Consider the following 6,164-nt stretch of genomic DNA (forward strand, 5'->3'; position numbering starts at 1 on the left):
ATCTTCACAGCATATTGCTATTGGTAATTTGTTCAATGTGAGGAATCGGAATGTATCACACACAATTCGTGTATCATAAAACTGTATTTTATTCTCTTTGGAACATGCCATGTTTCCAGCATGTCACAGTCCTAGTGCTCTTAGTTCTTACTCCTCTGGGACAACAAAGACTGCAAAAAATGAAACCATTGAGTGACTTCTTGAGTGCTGACGCCCATCCTCTCACTCAGCCGATGACCCGGTGCCCAAGCCACTGAGAAAATGGAACCTCGATCCTAGCCCTGAGAAAGAGCCTGGCACTCAATGGGTGCCCAATAAATACACTTCGAATGAAGGAATCAGTAGAAAATTCCCACCAGCTCCCCCACCCACCCGCTGAGGTAGCACCCACTCCCTTCCCTCCTGGGACCGGGCTGAACCCGTCCAGCTCCTGGCCAAGACGACCCCCTCCAGAAGATCCCGACCCTTCAAGCCAAGACCGATCCTGAAACCCTGCCTTCTCTCCGCTCTCCCTGGGTCATTCCCATCACAGGCTGTTACTTCTCCCATCTTAAAACGGAAACAAGAGGCCCGGCAAGCACTCACGTCTGTAATCCCAGCACTTTGGGAGGCCAAAGCAAGCAGATCACCTGAGATCAGAAGTTCAAGACCAGCCTGGCCAACATGGTGAAACTCCGTCTCTACAAAATACAAAAATTAGCTGGACATGCTCACTTGAACCCAGGAGGCAGAGGTTGCAGTGAGCCTAGATCATGCCACTGCACTCCAGCTTGGGTGACAAGAGCCAGACTCTGTCTCAAAAAAAAAAAAAGAAGAATGAATGTGGACCCTTTCTCCACTGGTAATACTCTTTTTTTTTTTTTTTTGAGAAGAGACTCGCTCTGTTGCCTAGGCTGGAGTGCAGTGACACCATCTTGGCTCACTGCAACCTCTGTCTGCTAGTTTCAAGTGATTCTCCTGCCTCAGCCTCCTGAGTAGCTGGGACTACAGGCATGCACAACCATGGCTAATGTTTGTATTTTTAGTAGAGACAGGGTTTCACCATGTTGGCCAGGCTGGTCTTGAACTCCTGACCTCAAGTGGTTCACCCGCCTCAGCCTCCCACAGTGTGGCGATTACAGGTGTAAGCCATGGCACCTGGCCCACTTGTAATACTTTTAATGCTTTTGCTTTATGTTGGCTTTTCCATGATCACAAATGTATTTTTCAGTGAAACTTTGTATTGCTACCCTAAATGGAACACCAGTATCTCAGAGACTAGAAGGCAACAGTAAAGATAAAACTAAAACAATGTTATAAAGCCCAGGTAGGTCCTGTTGCCCCTCCAAGAGCTGAGCTCCTCCTGCCCTCTCCTTATTAAAAGGAAGATTCATCCCAGCACTTTGGGAGGCCGAGGCGGGCAGATCATGAGGTCAGGAGATGGAGACCATCCTGGCTAACAAGGTGAAACTCCGTCTCTACCAAAAATACAAAAAAATTAGCCAGGTGTGGTGGCAGGCGCCTGTAGTCCCAGCTACTCGGGAGGCTGAGGCAGGAGAATGGTGTGAACCTGGGAGGCGGAGCTTGCAGTGAGCCGAGATCACGCCACTGCACTCCAGCCTGGGCGACAGAGTGAGACTCCATCTCAAAAAAAAAAGGAAGATTCAAAAGATGTAGAGAGATACTCAAGGCAGATCAGCACCCAGCAAAGACTTGCCCCTGGACTTAAGCAAAGGGATTAAAAGAGAATTGAGAAGGGAATGTCTTTCTTACGATAGCCATCGCTGGAGTTGTGCCCAGACCCACAAGCTCTTCCTAGCTGTGCCTGGGGAAACGGCCTCCTTGCAGCTTGTTAATCTCACATCCCTCTGAGGTCACCCTGTTATCCCCATATTACAGATGAAAAAACGGAGGCTGGGCCAGGTGCAATGGCTCATGCCTATAATCCCAGCACTTTGGGAGGCCAAGGCAGGCAGATCATGAGGTCAGGAGATCGAGACCATCCTGGCCAACATGGTGAAACCCTGTCTCTACTAAAAATACAAAAATTAGCCGGGCGTGGTGGCATGCGCCTGTAGTCCCAGCTCCTCGGGAGGTTGAGGCAGGAGAATCACTTGAACCCGGGAGGCAGAGGTTGCAGTGAGCTGAGATCGTGCCACTGCACTCCAGCATGGCGACAGAGCGAGACTTCATCTCAAAAACAACCAAAAAAAATGGAGGCTGTTGGCTGGGTGCGGTGGTTTAAGCCTGTAATCCCAGCACTTGGGTGGCTGAGGCAGGTGGATCACCTAAGCTCGGGTGTTCAAGACCAGCCTGGCCAACATGGCGAAACCCCATCTCTACTAAAAATACAAAAATTAGTCAGATGTGGTGATGCCTGCCTGTCATCCCTGCTACTCAGGAGGCTGAGGCAGGAGAATTGCTTGAACCTGGGAGGCAGAGATTGCAGTGAGCCGAGATCATGCCATTGCACTCCAGCCTAGGTGAGAGCGAGACCCCGTCTCAGAAAAAAGAAAAATACTGAGCCCAAGATGGAAATTAACCTAAGCTCACAGAGGCTGAGGCAGTAGGATCATTTGAACCCAGGAGTTCAAGACCAGCCTGGGCAACATAGAATGATCCTATCTCAAAATAAAGGTAAGAAAGAAAAAGACAAGCAGAGGCTGGAATTCAAATTTGCCTGACCCCCAAAGCCCCAGCAGCCTTTGAGGCCAAATTATTTTCTAGCCTGACCTGTCCTGACTGTAGGGGGAGCTTCAGAAGCCAGGGCATGAAGGAGGAAGCAGGGGACAAAAGAGCCTACGTGTCTGACCTGCCCTGGCCTTAGTTCACTCATCTGTGAAACCCTGCCCTGGAAGCACAGTCTGGCCCATGTTGCCCTGGGCTCTCCTGACCCCCGGAGCACCCCCTCCGCTTCTGAGCCCCGTGCTCCCCTCTTCCCTCCCTCCTAGCACCCTGGCAGGTCCCTTTCCTCCTAAGGTTGAGCACAGAGGCTCCGAGAGGAAGGGAAGGCATGGCTCGTGGCTGGCTTTCTGGTTGGAGATAGAGAGCCCTGGGATGCTTGTAAAAGAAGACAGTGATCTGCCTGGGGTTGAATCTGCCTCTCTTAGCAGGGTGGGTGTGGGCAGATTTTTTCTTTCTTTCTTTCTTTGAGACACTCTTACCCAGGCTGGGATTCATTATTAATATTATTACTATTTAGAGACAGGGTCTCACTCTGTTGCCCAGGATGGAGTGCAGTGATGTGATCGCAACTCACTGCAGCCTTGACCTCCCAGGCACAAGTGATCCTCCTGCCTCAGCCTCCTGGGTAGCTGGGACCACAGGTGTGCACCACAATGCCTGGGTCTTTTTTTTTTTTTGAGATGGAGTTTTGCTCTTGTCATCCAGGCTGGAGTGCAATGGCGCAATCTCAGCTCACTGCAACCTCTGCCTCCTGGGTTCAAGTGATTCTCCTACCTCAGCCTCACGAGTAGCTGGGATTACAGGCGCCCGCCACCACACCTGGCTAATTTTTTTGTATTTTTAGTAGAGACAGGGTTTCACCATGTTGGTCAGACTGGTCTTGAACTCCTGACCTCAGATGATCCACCCACCTTGGCCTCCCAAAGTGCTGGGATTATAGACGTGAGCTACCACACCTGGCCTTTTTTTTTTTTTTTTTTTTTTTTTTTTTTTTTTTTTTTTTTAATTTTTGGAAGAGACAGTGGCTCCCTATGTTGCCCAGGCTGGTCTTGATCTCCTGACCTCTAACGATCCTCCTGCTTTGGCCTCCCAAAGTGCTGGGATTACAGGTATGAGCCACCTCGCCCAGCTTCTAGGCTGAAATTCTTTTCTTTTTGAGACGGAGTCTTGCTCTGTCGCCCAGGCTGAAGTGCAGTGCAGTGGCGCGATCTCAGCTCACTGCAAGCTCTGCCTCCCGGGTTCATGCCATTCTCCTGCCTCAGCCTCCCAAGTAGCTGGGACTACAGGCGCCCGCCACCATGCCCGGCTAATTTTTTTTTGTATTTTTAGTAGAGACGGGGTTTCGCTGTGTTGGCCAGACTGATCTCGAACTCCTGACCTTGCAATCCGCCCGCCTCCCTGCCTCGGCCTCCCAAAGTGCTGGGATTACAGGCGTGAGCCACCGCGCCCAGCTAGGCTGAAATTCTTAAAGTCTTTGAACCAATGGGTTTCTCTCCCATCAGTAAACTGAAGCTGGTTATCTGGTTGTGAATGTTGAATAGAAAACCTGTGGCCACTTTGGTCTACCTGCAATAAGGGAAGGTTAAAGCACTGGCATATTTACTGTTGGGGTGAACTCCCACCACTTGCTAAGCCCTTTCCAGGGGCACCCCTTACCCAGGAGGACCCTGGGGCTTAGGGAGCCAGGCACAGCCTTGCCTAAGGGCCCTCCGTTAATAGGTCTCAGTCCACAACTCTTAGTCCTGGCTAAGACAGTGGTCCTGGAAGGTGGTGGGCTCCCTGCAGCCCCACTGGGCCCATGTTCCAAAGCAGATTTCATATCCACATGGGAAAGAACAGTCTGACAATTTGCATGGTTCGTGGTGTGGTGGCTTTCCAGCAATTTATTTCAACAAGCATTTCCTGGGCCCTAGAGAGGAAAGGCAGGATGTCAACATCTAGACCACTGCTCACGTGGGAGGGGAGGTCCTGTGAATGACTCCATAGGGCTCTCCTGGCAGAAGGAACAGCACAGGCAGAGGCAAGGCACAGGGCCCGTCTCCTCTCATCCCCTCTGTGCCTGCTCTCATTGATCACCCCCACTCTGGCCTCTAGCTCCAACTTTCTGATGGACAGGGATCTTTCTTTCTTCTCTCTGCCAACTGTCTGGTAACAGCACACTAAATACTTCCTGAGGAATTCCACCTGGGTTTGGTGTGGTTGACCTGTCCCCAGCTCCAAGGCGGGCCTGTGAGCCAGTTTAAGGCAGTGGCTCCCTTGACATAAGTAACTCCATCTTTTTTTCTTTTTGAGACAGGGTCTTGCTCTGTCTTCACTGCTGCAAGCTCTGCCTCCCAGGCTCAAGCAATTCTAGTGTCTCAGCCTCCCGAGTAGCTAGGATTACGGGCACTTGTCACCATGCCTGGCTTTTTTTTTGTTTTTTTTGGTATTTTTAGTAGAGATGGGGTTTCATCATGTTGCCCAGGCTGGTCTCAAACTCCTGACCTCGGGCAGTCTGCCCGCCTCAGTCTCCCAAAGTGCTGGGATTACAGATGTGAGCCACTACACCCAGCCTCTCTTTCCTCTTGATGTTAAGTGTGATTTTGTTGTGGAATGTTTAATCTGTAACATTTATATGTAGACTAAGCACACTACTATGTATGGTTTACAGTATTGACTGACTTGTAGAGTGGCTTGAGCCTGTGTGCCTGTGGCTCTGACTACCAAGTAAATGGGAAGCAATGAGAATGCCTCCTTGGGAACGCCATGGAGCTCATGGCTCTTGTGATTGAAACACAAAAAATCTGCTAAAATCCTGACATTGTGGAAAGACACAAACGTGGGCCTGGTTATCTCTGACCGCGGACTGTTCACAACACCCAGCCAGAGACTGGTCCAGAGATGATGTGACCCACATGGTCTTAATGATAGAAGTCTGGGACAGAGGTGTGTCCTCTTCTGGATGGCTTCTAGATGTGTTGTCTTTTTCCGGACTCGGTGATATCTCATTGCCATATGAGGGGAGGGCCCATCACAGAATAGAGCCCAGTCCTCCATGAATGGAGCTGGTTATACACACAGAACTGAGTCAGGGCATCCCTGGAGCCATGTCCAGCTGGGCCTGACCTGGTGATCTCCCTGCTTCCACCCCCACCTGAGCTTTCCTGTTACATGGTTTGGTTTAACCAGACGAGCTGGATTCTTTCACTTTTTTTTTTTTTTTTTAGACAGAGTCTCCTTCTGTCGCCCAGGTTGGAATGCAGTAGCACGATCTCGGCTCACTGCAACCTCGGCCTCCTGGGTTCAAGAGATTCTCGAGCCTCTGCCTCCCTAGTAGCTAGGACTAAAGGCGCACATCACCACATCCAGCTAGTTTTTGTATTTTTAGTAGAGACAGGGTTTCGCCATGTCTCCAACCCTGGACCTTAGGTGAACCGCCCATCTTGGCCTCCCAAAGTGTGGGGATTACACACCCGGCTTCTTACTTTCCCTTGTAGAAGCAGGAATTTTGATGGATACAC

This window comes from Pongo pygmaeus, chromosome 23 (assembly GCF_028885625.2).
Source record: "Pongo pygmaeus isolate AG05252 chromosome 23, NHGRI_mPonPyg2-v2.0_pri, whole genome shotgun sequence".
Taxonomy (NCBI): domain Eukaryota; kingdom Metazoa; phylum Chordata; class Mammalia; order Primates; family Hominidae; genus Pongo; species Pongo pygmaeus.